General features: G+C 47.8%; 1 long non-coding RNA gene across 1 annotated transcript; it reads right to left on the bottom strand.

The window, feature by feature from the left end:
• Window positions 1–2,769: 2,769 nt before the first annotated feature.
• On the bottom strand, window positions 2,770–3,492 carry LOC120393607. The gene is made up of 2 exons (XR_005592091.1): window positions 3,462–3,492; window positions 2,770–2,912 (listed from the first exon to the last, which is right to left on the bottom strand). It is a non-coding gene; the product is annotated as an uncharacterized LOC120393607 (long non-coding RNA).
• Window positions 3,493–16,108: the final 12,616 nt, after the last annotated feature.

The raw sequence follows: 16,108 nt of genomic DNA, 5'->3' as shown, positions 1-16,108 counted from the left end.
AGGCCCCACAGGCGGATTACTACACAATCCCCTTTTAGGCACACCTACAGACTTTCTAGACAACAGGTCAGAAGCAGTCTCCTTCCCTTGGCCATGAACAAGTTCGGGAATCTTTTCCTTCTTGCTACAAGTTGTTAAACTGTCAGTAGGTAACACAATTAAATCACCTTCATGCTCTCCTTGTGCCCTGGCTAGGGTATCACCCTGATCAGACAGAGTTGCTGCACCCTTTTCCAACCACACATTAGCAACTGGCAAACTACAAGCACCAGAACTGTCTGGTCTTTGGGACCTTGCTATGACACTAACTGGATGCAACCTAGTCACAGTGCCATTCTCCCCAGCAGACACAAACTCAGGACCATTCCCTTCCTGGGCTTTAGCTGTATTTACAACCAACTCCGAGACAACTGAATCACCCTCAACCATCACAGGCTGACAGGCACCTTCTGTCTGCTTCACAGACACAGAAGAGCCGGAGACACATTCTCCTTTACCAGACACACAGCTTGGGATCTCATTTCCCTTGTCCCAGCACACAGGGCTGTTCACAGACAACTGCTTGGAGACCGAGGTAGCTCCCTTCATAGGCAAGTCAATACCCCTGACAGAGACAGGCACATTCCCTTCACTGTCACATTTCTCCACACAGGAAACAGGTAAGGGATATGGACACTCATCTTCCACTATCCCTCCCTTCCCAAACTGCTGATTAGACAAAGCCATCAGCTCACAAGGCTGCCTAGGCTCCTCCAAACTTTCCCTACCAGGCACATCGCCTCTCCCAACAGATAAGCTGCTGCTCTTTTCACTACACTGAGCTACTTTTAGCAAATCACAGTTACCCATTTCAGGTTTACTTCTACAAGCTGCAGTAGCCACCAATCCATTACCCATTACAAGTTTACCCTCTCCTTCCTCAGTTAGGGCTTTAACCTGAGAAACATTTTCCTCCCCAATGAGATCTTTCTGCTCTTGATCTAACTCCAGATTTACTTCTGAAACATTAGACAGACATTCAGAAACTTCATTTACAGCCACACTGCTTTCTTGCACAGACAAACAGATATTCCCCCCCAGGTTAGAACTCCCATCTCCCCAGCCATAGCAAAGCTGGTTAAACACAGAAAACTGCCCAGAGTAACCCCATATATCAACACAGTTATAAACTGGATTTTCAAGAGGATACAGTTTCTGCTGTTCTTCCCTTGCTTTTTTGACTTGGAGCTGGAGTCTAGCAGTTTCTTGTTGCATCTTGTGAGTCTCCTGTTGTATTTTGTGAGTCTCCTCCTCAGCAGCCAGCAGCTCTCTCTTTCTCTCAGCAGCCTTTTTCTTTCTCTTAGCAGCCTCTTTTTCTCTCTCAACTGCCTCTCTCTTTCTCTCAGCCGCCTCTTTCTCCAGCTGGGCCAAGACTTGCTTCTCTTCCATTCGAATTTTTGCCAGTTCTTGCTCATAATCAAACTGCAGGCTGTCTCTCAAGGCTTGCAGTTTCCTTGCTTTTCCTGATGCTTTCTGTTTCATGGTCACTGATCTTTAACCAACCAAACTCTCAATCCCAAAGTTAAAATTTGGATAGTGTGGGGTTCTGACCCAAAGCTTAATTGACCTGGTTCTGTGGATCCAAGCACGACTACGCCACTGTGATGGAGCGATTCTGGCGGGACCCAACTGAGAGTGCCAAATCAGGACCAATTGCTCAAACAGGGCAGTTACAGCCCTAGGCTGGGGTTTTTCCACCTCTAAGGCAAACCAAACCAGCCAGACAAAAGGACTTCGGTCTCACCCCACTGGCTAACCACAAGTCACACAAGCAATTTCCTTAGACACTCCAGTCTCCCAGTATCACCACCAGTGCACTCGTCCTGGGGATAAATGGTTATGAAAACCAACACCCCAATAAAAGAAAAAGGTTCCCTCGATCCCAAAGGACCAAGCCCCAGACCCAGGTCAATATACACATCAGATCTTACCCACAAATCACGCTGTTGCCAATCCTTTAGAATCTAAAATCTAAAGGTTTATTTACAAAGGGAAAAAGGTAGAGAAGAGAGGTAGAATTGGTTAAATGGAGTCAATTACATACAGTAATGGCAAAGTTCTTATTTCAGGCTTGCAGCAGTGATGGAGTAAACTGCAGGTTCAATTTAAGTCTCTGGAATACATCCCCCGCTGGGATGGGTCCTCAGTCCCCTGTGTAAAGCTTCAGTTTGTAGCAAAGTCCCTCCAGAGGTCAGAAGCAGGATTGAAGACAAGATGGAGATGATGCATCGGCCTTATATAGACTTTTCCAGGTGTAAGAATCCCTTTGTCCTCACGGTGGAAACTTACAGCCAAAATGGAGTTTGCAGTCACATGGACAAGTTTCTGCATACTTTGCAGAGTCACAAGGCGTGTCTGCCTTCTCTCCATGGGTCAATTGTGTAGCTGATGGCCCTTAATGGGTCATCAAGCCAGCTATGCAGGGCTGACATCAGCTTGTCTGGGACACTTCCCAGAGGCAGAGCATAATACCAAATACAGACAGTACAGAGCCAATACTTATAACTTCAACTACAAAATGATACAGACATACAGACAGCATAATCATAACCAGCAACCCAGAACTTGGTCTTAGACACCTTATATGACCCCCGTTACTTAGGATTTGGTGCCACCACAGGACCTTGGTTGCAACCCATGTTCTATATGGTTCCCATTTATATCAATAACGTCACAACAGTTAAAATGGTTGTTAAGCCTTTTCTGTCTAATGCAGTATTTTCTTTTTTATTGTAACACAGTACACAACAATGGTAGCAACAAGACAAACAACACAAGACAAAACATAAAACACAAAACACAATCTTTGTCGCAACAATAGATCCATGGGATTCTGGGTTGCTCCTCAGCTGGTACCAGCTTTTCCTGATTTTCTGAAAGACAAAAAGAACGTGTTTCTACCCCTTTTGGGGTGGCAGATTATTGCTTAAAATATCCCTTCCTTTTACAAATATCCTTGCTGATTGCTGGCAACAAAGAGGAATTACCCCCACACGTCCCTGTGGTTTTGTTCTATAGGCAGGCCAGGTTTCAATGGCTCCTACCTTCTAAGGATTTAGGGGGAATTATTATCCCACCGGTTTCAGAGCGGCAGCCGTGTTAGTCTGTATCAGCATAAACAACGAGGAGTCCTTGTGGCACCTTAGAGACTAACACATTTATTTGGGCATAAGCTTTTGTGGGCTAGAGCCCACTCCCTCAGATGCATGAAGTGAAAAATACAGGAGCAGGTGTAAACACATGACAGGAAGGGGGTTGCTTTACCAAGGGTGAGGTCAGTCTAAGGAGATAAGAGTTCATTCTTGAACCTCTCTGGTTTGCTGTATAGGATGTTGATCAGGTGGTTCCGCAGATTCTTTGAGAGTGTGGCACAATCTCTCACCACCGTCTGTGTGGTGTGTTGATTGTAATGGATTCTTTACCTTCAGTCCTTTGGTATTATGTCCATTTCTTTCCGTTTGGAAAGGAAGATGATGTGTGTCTGTATCTGCACATGTTTTTTCATGAAGTTGATGGATTTCCACTTCATACGGCTGAATTCAGTGCCTTGCATGGTGACAGGTTCCAGAGCGGCAGCCGTGTTAGTCTGTATCCGCAAAAACAACGAGCAGTCCTTGTTCAGTCATTACATTCATGAGGTGGTGCACCTCGGTTTGCCTTCTTATACAGCAGACCAAGTTTGCAATGTTTCTCTGCTGTGCTAAGCTTTAAGTGTGCTCACAGGTAATAGCTGAGAAGCATCATTACCATATGACCTTAAAGGTTTTTCCAAAAATCATACACACTATACATTGTTACAGGGGTACTTATTAACTTTAAATTTATTCCAACGTTTAATATTAAGATCAAGTCTATTAAAAGTATCTTGTTATACCATGCCTTTTATTTAGACAATTTGTTTTTGAGGCCAGTGTGTACAATGTTCTCTTGAAATCTTTGCATAGGCTTTTTAATGTAATTATATCCTTGGGTTTTTGGTGAATTAAAAGGTAGGGGTGTCATGCATATAAGCAGACTCCTTTCGTACCTGTCTTCAGATTTCAGCACTGCATACACACAGAAAAAGGATATTTTTTCCTACTTGGGGTTAACCTGTCCCTCTCATATTTTTAGGTTTGACTTCGTTTTCCACCTTCCTCTGGAGGGTTATAATTTGAGCCTTTTGGTTTCAGGTAGTTTGTTTGCTGACCAGGCATATTCATTATCTACAGCTCCTTTGTGGTGCTATTTATGGACAGTTCTCCCTTTCCTCTATCAGTTAGGTAATTTGCATTAACACAGACGCTTTCTGGCTTGCTTTTGCCTCCAAAGCCATCAGCAGCTCAGAGACCCTGTCTTAAAAGGGACAAAATCAACTTCCACCCGAGTTTTGATTTCTTTTCACTTTCACCTCCTGTTTCCAGAACACCCAGCCAGCTGAAAAAGAAAACACAACCTATTGTGGCTCCCTTAAGAGCTCTAAGAGGATTTTAATTAAGTAGCATGTTTTGTTTGCATTTCTTTTATCCCTTCTACAACATACACTGCACATGTCCTGGGAAAAAATGCACCTTCCTTTCATAGTTTTACTTCTATAACATTATATTAGCCATATCAACTTTTACATAAGGTGTAACTGTTTCTTTTGTGCTCACAGAGTTTTCATGTACCTTCATCAAAGTACAATCTGATTACTCAGAGCCACCTTAAGGCTCAGTGTTTCTAATGTTGCTTTTTTTTGTGTGTGCACCTCACCCCTGCTGTTGCTCCAGAGAGGCACTGTCTTTTTTCCTTATTTCTTTTACTACAGCTCTTATCTGCTATTTTGTTACCAAAAACAAAACAAAAAACAACAACAAAAACACAAAGGATCCAGAATTTCTTCCCCTTCTCCTGGCTGAGTGTGGCTCTCAAGTGGCACAGCGGCAGCCTGTCTGCCGGTGGGGAACACAAGATGCATCCCGAGGGAGAGACCAGTCCTGAAGAGTCCCCCTACCTCAAAGTTTTTCCCCTTATTTATAACACAATGACATGTCCCTTAAAGAAAACTTGTTCAGCAAGCAATTCCAATGGCCCAGCAAGAGGCTTCCTTCTGATTATTGATTAATCAGGTGGGGTTTTTGCTCAGAGTTTGCAGCCTTGAGACCCTGTCAGACACATTCTTGAGGGCACATCCTGCTCCTCTAAAATGCCTGCATCAGCAACTTCAACACAGTTCTTATCAGGAAGGACATGGGGTCAAGCTGCCCTTTCTGTGGCACCCAAACCCCCATCCCCTCCTTCCGTGGTCAAGCTAAGCCTGCTGCATGGCCACTTTATGCCCTGCTTTTAGCACTAAGCTATAGTGTTTTCAGGCACTTCACTGGTTTGCCAAAATCTCCCCGTACACTGAGTGTAGGTCTGGAGAGCACACGGATCGAGTCTGCAGATGACACAAGGCTTGGAGGGAAGGGTTACAACACTTTGGAGGATAAAGCTAAAATTCAGAGGGATCTTGCTAAGTTGGAGAACTGGGCTATAGACAACAACATGAAATTCAACAAAGACAAATGTAAGGTGCTGCACATAGGGAAGAACAACCAAATGCACAAATACAGAATGGGGGGAAGCTGGTTTGGCAGCAGCACAGCTGAGAGGGATCGGGGAGTTGTGGTGGATCCCAACCGCAACATGAGTCAGCAATGCGATGCTGTTGCAGAAAAAGCAAATGCAGTTTTAGGTTGCAGTAACAGAGGCCTCGCATGCAAGTCACAGAAGTTGACAGTAACACTCTACTCACTGCTGGGTAGGCCTCAGCTGGAAAACTGTGTCCAATTCTGGTCACCAATCTATAGAAAGGATGTAGAGAAACTGGAGAGTATCCAGAGGTGGACACAGATGGTCAGAGGGATGGAATGCAATGAAAGTCATCTCAGCAAAGACTGAAGGAACTGTGTATTTTGGTTTGGAAAAGAGGAGACTAAGGGGGGATATGACAGCAGTCTTCAAACACTTGAAAGATTGACATAAGAAAGATGGAGAAAAGTTGTTCTCTTTTGCCACAGACGGCAGGACGACGGGCGATGGGTTCAAACTACAACACAGCAGATTGAGATTAAATCTCAGGACAAACTTCCTCACTGTAAGAACAGGAGAACAATGGAACAGATGCCTAGAGAGGTTGCGGAAGCTCCTTCACTTGAGGGTTTCAAAGGCTCGCTGACTGTCTGGGATGGTTTAGACACAGCAAACCTGGCAGCTTGGCAGGGTTAGACTAGACGACCCTTGTGGCCCCTTCTAACTTGATGGTTTTATGAGTCTCTGAGTTAACGTCCCTCTTCTGCAGTGACGACCAGGCCTTAAGGGTTGGCTCCTGGCCCTCACTCAGGTAGCTCCAGCCAGGCCTTTCCCTCTGGCTGGTGTTGGGGAAGGTGCTCCCAGGATCCCCTCTGGATCCTCCACAGGTCTCTTTCTGCACTTTCCCCATCTATCAGGGCACCAGGCACCAGCTCTCCCTGAGTGAGGGAGCTCTACCAGCTCCTTGCAAGGTTCTGGGCCTTTCCCACCAGCCCCCTATATCTTTCTGAGCCCCTTGTCTCCCCTCTGTGAGACAGCAGGCTCCATTTTACAAGCAGCCCTGCCCCTACCCCAGGCTACCATCACGTGATGTCTGATCCAGCCAGTGTTCCAAACCCATCACCTGAGCTGGGGGCTAACTGCACACTGATGGGGCTGAGCCCAAATCCCCTATGTGACGTTATTGATATAAATTGGGACCATATAGAACATGGGTTGCAACCAAGGTCCTGCAGTGGCACCAAATCTTAGATAAAGGGGGTCATCTAAGGTGTCTAAGACCAGATTATGGGTTGCTGATTATAATTATGCTGTCTATATGTCTGTATCATTTTTAGTTGAAGTTATGAATGTTGGCTCTATGCTGTCTGTATTTCAAGTTTGTGCTGGGCTTCTGGGGGAAGCCTCCCAGACAAGCTGGTGTTAGCTCTGCCTAGCCTGTTTGATGGCCCATTAAGGACCATCAGCTACACAATGGACCCATGGAGAGAAGGCAGACACGCCTTGTGACTCAGCAAGGTATGCAGAGACTTGTCCATGTGACTGCAGACTCCATTTTGCTGTGATTTTCCACAGTGAGAACAAAGAGATTCTTACACCTGGAAAAGCCTATATAAGGCTGATGCTTCATCTCCATCTTGTCTTCAATCCTGCTTCTGACCTCTGGAGGGACTTTGCTACAAACTGAAGCTTTACACAGGGGACTGAGGACCCATCCCAGCGGGGGATGTATTCCAGAGACTCAATTTGAACCTGCAGTTTACTCCAGCACTGCTGCAAGCCTGAACTAAGAACTTTGCCATTACTGTATGTAATTGATTCCATTTAACCAATTCTACCTCTCTTCTCTACCTTTTTCCCTTTGTAAATAAACCTTTAGATTTTAGATTCTAAAGGATTGGCAACAGCGTGATTTGTGGGTAAGATCTGATGTGTATATTGACCTGGGTCTGGGGCTTGGTCCTTTGGGATTGAGAGAACCTTTTTCTTTTATTGGGGTGTTGGTTTTCATAACCATTTATCCCCAGGACGAGTGCACTGGTGGTGATACTGGGAGACTGGAGTGTCTAAGGAAATTGCTTGTGTGACTTGTGGTTAGCCAGTGGGGTGAGATCAAAGTCCCCTTTGTCTGGCTGGTTCGGTTTGCCTTAGAGGTGGAAAAACCCCAGCCTAGGGCTGTAACTGCCCTGTTTGAGCAATTGGTCCTGATTTGGCACTCTCAGTTGGGTCCCGCCAGAATCGCTCCGTCACACCCTAAAAGGGCCAGCCCGCCCCCAACAGCACCCACCTGGTAGGTGAGGGGGAAGCCGCTGCCAGGAGTCAGGCCGGGCTGGACCAGTGGTGATGCTGCAGCAGGGCACAGAGATGCAATGGGCTGGGGGAGGCGGAGGCAGAATTATGTGTAACTGTGACACCCCCCTTCCCTGCCCCTCAGCACAACTCCCTGCTGAAGCGCAGGCCTGAGCTCTGTCTTTTCAGGGCTTCAAAATAGAAACGTATTGCACAGAACTGAAGCTCAGAGCTACGGTACCAGCCCCTGCCTGTAGGGGTTAACGACAGCTGCCAGTCAGCTCAGAGAGTCCCAGACAATTTCTTAGTGAGCAGACTCGATCCGTGTGCTCTCCAGACCTACACTCAGTGTACGGGGAGATTTTGGCAAACCAGTGAAGTGCCTGAAAACACTATAGCTTAGTGCTAAAAGCAGGGCATAAAGTGGCCATGCAGCAGGCTTAGCTTGACCACGGAAGGAGGGGATGGGGGTTTGGGTGCCACAGAAAGGGCAGCTTGACCCCATGTCCTTCCTGATAAGAACTGTGTTGAAGTTGCTGATGCAGGCATTTTAGAGGAGCAGGATGTGCCCTCAAGAATGTGTCTGACAGGGTCTCAAGGCTGCAAACTCTGGGCAAAAACCCCACCTGATTAATCAATAATCAGAAGGAAGCCTCTTGCTGGGCCATTGGAATTGCTTGCTGAACAAGTTTTCTTTAAGGGACATGTCATTGTGTTATAAATAAGGGGAAAAACTTTGAGGTAGGGGGACTCTTCAGGACTGGTCTCTCCCTCGGGATGCATCTTGTGTTCCCCACCGGCAGACAGGCTGCCGCTGTGCCACTTGAGAGCCACACTCAGCCAGGAGAAGGGGAAGAAATTCTGGATCCTTTGTGTTTTTGTTGTTGTTTTTTGTTTTGTTTTTGGTAACAAAATAGCAGATAAGAGCTGTAGTAAAAGAAATAAGGAAAAAAGACAGTGCCTCTCTGGAGCAACAGCAGGGGTGAGGTGCACACACAAAAAAAAGCAACATTAGAAACACTGAGCCTTAAGGTGGCTCTGAGTAATCAGATTGTACTTTGATGAAGGTACATGAAAACTCTGTGAGCACAAAAGAAACAGTTACACCTTATGTAAAAGTTGATATGGCTAATATAATGTTATAGAAGTAAAACTATGAAAGGAAGGTGCATTTTTTCCCAGGACATGTGCAGTGTATGTTGTAGAAGGGATAAAAGAAATGCAAACAAAACATGCTACTTAATTAAAATCCTCTTAGAGCTCTTAAGGGAGCCACAATAGGTTGTGTTTTCTTTTTCAGCTGGCTGGGTGTTCTGGAAACAGGAGGTGAAAGTGAAAAGAAATCAAAACTCGGGTGGAAGTTGATTTTGTCCCTTTTAAGACAGGGTCTCTGAGCTGCTGATGGCTTTGGAGGCAAAAGCAAGCCAGAAAGCGTCTGTGTTAATGCAAATTACCTAACTGATAGAGGAAAGGGAGAACTGTCCATAAATAGCACCACAAAGGAGCTGTAGATAATGAATATGCCTGGTCAGCAAACAAACTACCTGAAACCAAAAGGCTCAAATTATAACCCTCCAGAGGAAGGTGGAAAACGAAGTCAAACCTAAAAATATGAGAGGGACAGGTTAACCCCAAGTAGGAAAAAATATCCTTTTTCTGTGTGTATGCAGTGCTGAAATCTGAAGACAGGTACGAAAGGAGTCTGCTTATATGCATGACACCCCTACCTTTTAATTCACCAAAAACCCAAGGATATAATTACATTAAAAAGCCTATGCAAAGATTTCAAGAGAACATTGTACACACTGGCCTCAAAAACAAATTGTCTAAATAAAAGGCATGGTATAACAAGATACTTTTAATAGACTTGATCTTAATATTAAACGTTGGAATAAATTTAAAGTTAATAAGTACCCCTGTAACAATGTATAGTGTGTATGATTTTTGGAAAAACCTTTAAGGTCATATGGTAATGATGCTTCTCAGCTATTACCTGTGAGCACACTTAAAGCTTAGCACAGCAGAGAATCATTGCAAACTTGGTCTGCTGTATAAGAAGGCAAACCGAGGTGCACCACCTCATGAATGTAATGACTGAACAAGGACTCCTCGTTGTTTTTGCGGATACAGACTAACACGGCTGCCGCTCTGGAACCTGTCACCATGCAAGGCACTGAATTCAGCCGTATGAAGTGGAAATCCATCAACTTCATGAAAAAACATGTGCAGATACAGACACACATCATCTTCCTTTCCAAACGGAAAGAAATGGACATAATACCAAAGGACTGAAGGTAAAGAATCCATTACAATCAACACACCACACAGACTGTGGTGAGAGATTGTGCCACACTCTCAAAGAATCTGCGGAACCACCTGATCAACATCCTATACAGCAAACCAGAGAGGATCAAGAATGAACTCTTATCTCCTTAGACTGACCTCACCCTTGGTAAAGCAACCCCCATCCTGTCATGTGTTTACACCTGCTCCTGTATTTTTCACTTCATGCATCTGAGGGAGTGGGCTCTAGCCCACAAAAGCTTATGCCCAAATAAATGTGTTAGTCTCTAAGGTGCCACAAGGACTCCTCGTTGTTTATGCTGATACAGACTAACACGGCTGCCGCTCTGAAACCGGTGGGATAATAATTCCCCCTAAATCCTTAGAAGGTAGGAGCCATTGAAACCTGGCCTGCCTATAGAACAAAACCACAGGGACGTGTGGGGGTAATTCCTCTTTGTTGCCAGCAATCAGCAAGGATATTTGTAAAAGGAAGGGATATTTTAAGCAATAATCTGCCACCCCAAAAGGGGTAGAAACACGTTCTTTTTGTCTTTCAGAAAATCAGGAAAAGCTGGTACCAGCTGAGGAGCAACCCAGAATCCCATGGATCTATTGTTGCGACAAAGATTGTGTTTTGTGTTTTATGTTTTGTCTTGTGTTGTTTGTCTTGTTGCTACCATTGTTGTGTACTGTGTTACAATAAAAAAGAAAATACTGCATTAGACAGAAAAGGCTTAACAACCATTTTAACTGTTGTGACGTTATTGATATAAATGGGAACCATATAGAACATGGGTTGCAACCAAGGTCCTGTGGTGGCACCAAATCCTAAGTAACGGGGGTCATATAAGGTGTCTAAGACCAAGTTCTGGGTTGCTGGTTATGATTATGCTGTCTGTATGTCTGTATCATTTTGTAGTTGAAGTTATAAGTATTGGCTCTGTACTGTCTGTATTTGGTATTATGCTCTGCCTCTGGGAAGTGTCCCAGACAAGCTGATGTCAGCCCTGCATAGCTGGCTTGATGACCCATTAAGGGCCATCAGCTACACAATTGACCCATGGAGAGAAGGCAGACACGCCTTGTGACTCTGCAAAGTATGCAGAAACTTGTCCATGTGACTGCAAACTCCATTTTGGCTGTAAGTTTCCACCGTGAGGACAAAGGGATTCTTACACCTGGAAAAGTCTATATAAGGCTGATGCATCATCTCCATCTTGTCTTCAATCCTGCTTCTGACCTCTGGAGGGACTTTGCTACAAACTGAAGCTTTACAGGGGACTGAGGACCCATCCCAGCGGGGGATGTATTCCAGAGACTTAAATTGAACCTGCAGTTTACTCCATCACTGCTGCAAGCCTGAAATAAGAACTTTGCCATTACTGTATGTAATTGACTCCATTTAACCAATTCTACCTCTCTTCTCTACCTTTTTCCCTTTGTAAATAAACCTTTAGATTTTAGATTCTAAAGGATTGGCAACAGCGTGATTTGTGGGTAAGATCTGATGTGTATATTGACCTGGGTCTGGGGCTTGGTCCTTTGGGATCGAGGGAACCTTTTTCTTTTATTGGGGTGTTGGTTTTCATAACCATTTATCCCCAGGACGAGTGCACTGGTGGTGATACTGGGAGACCGAAGTCCTTTTGTCTGGCTGGTTTGGTTTGCCTTAGAGGTGGAAAAACCCCAGCCTAGGGCTGTAACTGCCCTGTTTGAGCAATTGGTCCTGATTTGGCACTCTCAGTTGGGTCCCGCCAGAATCGCTCCGTCACACCCTAAAAGGGCCAGCCCGCCCCCAACAGCACCCACCTGGTAGGTGAGGGGGAAGCCGCTGCCAGGAGTCAGGCCGGGCTGGACCAGTGGTGATGCTGCAGCAGGGCACAGAGATGCAATGGGCTGGGGGAGGCGGAGGCAGAATTATGTGTAACTGTGACACCCCCCTTCCCTGCCCCTCAGCACAACTCCCTGCTGAAGCGCAGGCCTGAGCTCTGTCTTTTCAGGGCTTCAAAATAGAAACGTATTGCACAGAACTGAAGCTCAGAGCTACGGTACCAGCCCCTGCCTGTAGAGGTTAACGACAGCTGCCAGTCAGCTCAGAGAGTCCCAGACAATTTCTTAGTGAGCGAACGTTTAACACACACAAAGCCCCTCGCAGACAGTATGCGGGACACTGTTCAGTCCCCTCAGCAGCGCGGTTCGGCAGTAAATCTGTGGGGTTCCTTACAAAGACTCCCGGTGCTGTTGCTGTTGCATGTACTTCAGTGCAAGGTAACAACACAACACTCACATGTGGAGTTTGGGCCACATCTTCCGAGCAATCCCCTCTGACCTCACACTGATCATTTCCCAGTCTCTGGAGGGGGGGGGGGACCAAATCTATGTGTCCCCCCTCTGGACTCTCCAGGGCCTGAGGAGAATGGCGGCCTCTCCGTCCCCACCCAGCACCTCAGAATCTCCTCAGCAAACACCAGTCCAAAGCCCCGTCTGGCCAGCAGCTATTCCCATGTTGCGCCCCCGCTCCACCTGGTCACCGTCTTTAATGCCAGTTGGCTTACAGGAGTTGATGGACAGGTCTGGGTTCTCCTGGATCCTGCCACCCCCTCAGCAGGGTGAATCTTCTTTATTTTCCCCTATGAATTTATTTGGCGGTGACTCCACCCCCTTCGCTCCTTCCTGGCAGGGTCACCAGGGCAGCTTGGGTGGAAAATTCTTACCACAGGGGAACTCCCACTTACTTGCCAGATCGTTGGAGACTCCCAAGAAACAACACAAACACATACAATGTATTCAACACAGTAATTGTATTAAACAGGAGACAAACATACCATAACAGGGTAAAACAGTGCTAATGCCCGTGACTTTCCCCAGTCACGGGACCTGATGTATGAAATGTAAGATCAGTGTCCTGTCGGTACCGTACTTTGTTGGGGCCTTTGATGACCTATGACCACAAGGTCGTCTCTGCAGTGGTTTAGCCGTGTGGCTGGCTGGGTTCAGTACAACCCAAAGGACTCACAAGTGGGAGGAGGTGGTAAGTCCCTCCACAGGTTTAATAAGCAGCAGGTTATAAAATCCCCAAACCGTCACTCCCTGGCTTGAGGACACAGTTCAGGGAGTAGGGGGTCCCCAAAACAAATTCCCTGGTGCCCTCACAAACTCCATGAATGATCCTCAGGGTCAGAGCTGACTCTGGACCCCTCTGTCACTGCAGAGGGGCTGGTGTCTGCTGGCCAGGATCCTCCTCAGGCAGGAGTCAGGCTGCGTCGGTCCCAGGATTTCCCCTCCCCACAAAGGGGTGCAGGGCTCAAGGTGCAGGTTACACAACTACACTAAACTCCAAACTGTCGTCTCCTAGCCCAGCGCCCAGACACACCCCCAGCAGGCAGCAGCCCTGGACTCGCAGCCAGAGCAGAGCTGACCATGTGGGGACTGGTCTCCCCTAGGGAGCTGGAGGGCGAACTCAGCCTGGCTGGGGAAGTTTCCCAGCAAAACTCAACAAACTGGGAGTGATCAGTGGAGAGGAAACAGCCAGCAAGGCTGCTTGTCCTTCCTAGAAACCTCCTGTACAGCCCCAGAGATGGCGACCGAGGCCGTGTCTACGCTACAAATCATGTCGGCATTCAGCCACCAACGTTTGTGTATCGCTGGGCATGTGCCCACTTGGCTGCTTGTGCCAGTGCTGCTTGTACTCACCAGGAGTGCTTGTGTAACACGCTAACCTTTGATTGCACACGTGCCCCCTCTCATCCCATGTTACCGCCGGAGCAGTGAGCAGGGTCTGTCTCTTTGGACAGCAGAACTCCCACTCGTGGATGGTCACACATAGGAAAAAGATGCAGATTTGGACAGTCGTGGATGCCCATAGGATAGGGCCGGCCTTCGGGGCGGGCGATGTGGGTGACTGCCCAGGGTGCCATCGTCGGGGGGGAGGGGGCGTGGTCCGGAGGCAAGGAGCAGGACACAGGCCTGGCCCCACACTGCCCCCAGCCTGCCCCTCACCGTGCTTCAGCGGGATGACGCTGGAGGCCCCACAACAAAAGCGGGCCCAGGGCACAGAGCAGGATGCCATGGCTGGGGCGGAGCTGGGGGTATCCCAGGAGGGGAGAGGGCCCAGGCTGCCCCAGGCCCAGCCCCTCCGCTGCACGACCTCCGACAGCCAATCGCACGCGCCGCGCACAGGGATGATGCCTTTACGCTCTCACCAGAGCCCCACCGGCAAGAGGGGGCCATGAAAGGCTGGGCCCAGGGGGCTGGAACAATGTGAATAGTGGGGTGCTGAGAGCCACTGAACCGAACTGTAACCCTGCATATGATGGAAACCGCCTCCAGCCAGGGGGTGCGACAGCCCCCCTAGATCCAGCACCTATGGCCAGGCGCTGCCGACAAAGCGCTGTCTTCCTCCTCCCTCACACCTCCTTCCCTCATCCACCCGTGTCTCCCCCTATTTCCCCTCCCTCTCCGCCTCCGTCTCCCATCCAACCACCTCTCATCTCCACACCTCCCACTACCCCTCCTTCCCTCATCCAACCGCCAGGCATCACATCCCATTTCTATTTCTGGGCCAGGGCTGCTGTCAGAGGGAGGCTCTAACCCAGCAGGCTGCAGAAAGGACCCACAGGCCAGTGATCAGGGGCTCGGCTCAGCGCGAAGGCAGGACAATGGCCAGGGACAATATCTATGAGAACATGCTGATGACGGAAGCTGCTCCCCAGCCCAAAGGTAAGCACAAGAGGCTGCACCAGACCCTGGACTCCCGCTGGCCTCTCCTTGGCTTTGCGGTCTCTGCAGAGCATCCTGGGCAGCGACCGCTTGCTCCACTGACCACGAACACAGAGCTCAGCCTTGTGCTGGCCAGACAGCACCACGGGCAGTGGGCGAGGGTGCTCGGTCAGTGCTTCCCAGTGCGTTCTCTCCCCTGCCAGTCCCCAACGGGAGAAGGGCACAGGGGGAGAGATTGGAGTCCCTGCACAGCATCCCAGCCTCCTGCCGGGCAGCGCAGTGCCATGGGCTGGCCATAAAAGCCAGCCAGGCTCCCCCTCCCCAGCTCACTGCCACCATCAGCCTCTCCCAGGAGCAGATCACCAGGGTCGAATCCTCACAGCCCCCATCTCTGGGGACCAGCTCACTCTCATCCCCCCATTTCACAGTGACACCTCCTTTCCTTACCCTCTGCCCCTTCCCTGCCCGAGCACACGCGTCTAACCGTGAGCAGGGGCAGGGAGATGTAGCTGTGTTAGCAGAGAAGGGTTTTCCCCAGGGCTCGGGGATGGGGGACAAGGAATAAATGGAGCAAGTTCTGAGATAAGGACCAGGCTGTTTTCCTAAAGCTCCCAGCACAAGGGGCCCCTCTCAGGGCTTTCGCTGGGTGACTGGGAAACAAAATGGCAGATGAAATTCAATGTTGATAAATGCAAAGTAACTCACATTGGAAAACATAATCCCAACTATACTTATAACACGATGGGGTCTAAATTAGCTGTTTCCACTCAAGCGAGGGATCTTGGAGTCATTGTGGACAGTTCTCTGAAAACATCCACTCAATGTGCAGCTGCTTCAAAAAAGCGAACAGAATGTTCGGCATCATTAAGAAAGGGACAGTAAATATCATATTGCCTCTATATAAATCCATAGTACGCCCACATCTTGAATACTGCATGCAGATGTGGCAGCCCCATCTCAAAAAATATATATTGAAATTGGAAAACGACTAAGGGGGGATATGCCTGAGATCTTTAAAATCATGACTGGTGTGGAGAAAGTACATACGGAAGTGTTCTTTACTCCTTCACATAACACAAGAACTAGGGGCCACCAAGTGAAATTAATAGACAGCAGGTTTAAAACAAACAAAAGTAAGTATTGCTTCACAAAATGCACAGTCAACCTGTGGAACTCCTTGCCAGAGGATATTGTGAAGGCCAAGACCATAACAGAGTTCATAGAAGACCTAGATAAGTTC

This window comes from Mauremys reevesii, unplaced genomic scaffold (genome assembly GCF_016161935.1).
Source record: "Mauremys reevesii isolate NIE-2019 unplaced genomic scaffold, ASM1616193v1 Contig25, whole genome shotgun sequence".
Lineage (NCBI taxonomy): Eukaryota > Metazoa > Chordata > Testudines > Geoemydidae > Mauremys > Mauremys reevesii.
The sequence above is the reverse complement of the archived record's forward strand: the minus strand, read 5'-3'. Positions and strand labels throughout refer to the sequence as shown.